At 59.0% G+C, this 854-nt stretch overlaps 1 protein-coding gene across 1 annotated transcript in view; it reads right to left on the minus strand.

Moving 5' to 3' along the window:
* The window catches only part of LOC113214108 (regulator of microtubule dynamics protein 1-like), a 10,578-nt gene that overhangs the window by 6,851 nt on the left and 2,873 nt on the right, over window positions 1-854 (minus strand). The gene's annotated exons all lie outside the window — the stretch shown is intronic.

Below are 854 nucleotides of genomic sequence, written 5' to 3' on the forward strand. Positions count from 1 at the left end.
GGGGGGGGGGAGAGAGGGGAGAGAGAGAGAGAGGTGGATTTACAGCGGTGTGATGGCTAGTTGGGACTGAAATAGGGGAGGTTCCAGCCCGGTCCAGCCGCCCAGCCACCCGGCCGGGGCCCAGCCCCAGCGGCGGCGGCGCGGAGCTGCGGAAGGTCAGATATGATTCGATCGGCGCCCCGACGCGACGGGCCCGGCCCGGCCCGGCTCGGCCGGGTCAAGCCGACCTCCAAAGGGGTTTGGAAATGCCATTTCTATACACTGGGGCCCCGTCCCATACGTCCAGACCAGACAGTGACGTCCGTTTTTGACAGTTTCATTCGGCGAATCACGGGGGTAGCATGGGGGTAGGCTAGCTCAGCGCCTGCGAGACTCGGAGTAGGCCACCAAGCGGTACACGCATGCACTACAGACAACATGTTGCCTACCCAGCAGGCGCTACGAGAGCTTGCAGACTCTGGCCTGCGCAGGACCGTAGCGGCGAATGGCCCAGCGCTCTTCCAGGTGTGCTGGTGGGTTGCCTGCTCGGGCAGCGCGGCAAGAACCCGCGGTGAGCATTAGGAGAGGCCTGCCACCCGATTGCACGCGGGAGACAAACTGCTCGGGCTCGATTGGAAGTGTTAGTTTTCTTGCCTCACCTGTGCTATTTACTACACTGACAAACGACGACAAAAGAGTATGCACTATGCACGTTTTGCTTTTCATTGAACGAGTCAAGTGCGAACAAAACGTATTTTAAATCGAGAGCGGGAAGCCCCTAGCCAATTTCTCTAATTATTACCGAAAGGTTTCCTTCCTGGTCGCTCGTTGTTATGTTTGTCTCATGCCATCCAAGACAACTGCTACCCCCCCCC

The sequence above is a fragment of the Frankliniella occidentalis genome, unplaced genomic scaffold (assembly GCF_000697945.3).
Source record: "Frankliniella occidentalis isolate FOCC.00 unplaced genomic scaffold, Focc_3.1 Scaffold56, whole genome shotgun sequence".
In the NCBI taxonomy this organism is placed as follows: Eukaryota; Metazoa; Arthropoda; class Insecta; order Thysanoptera; family Thripidae; genus Frankliniella; species Frankliniella occidentalis.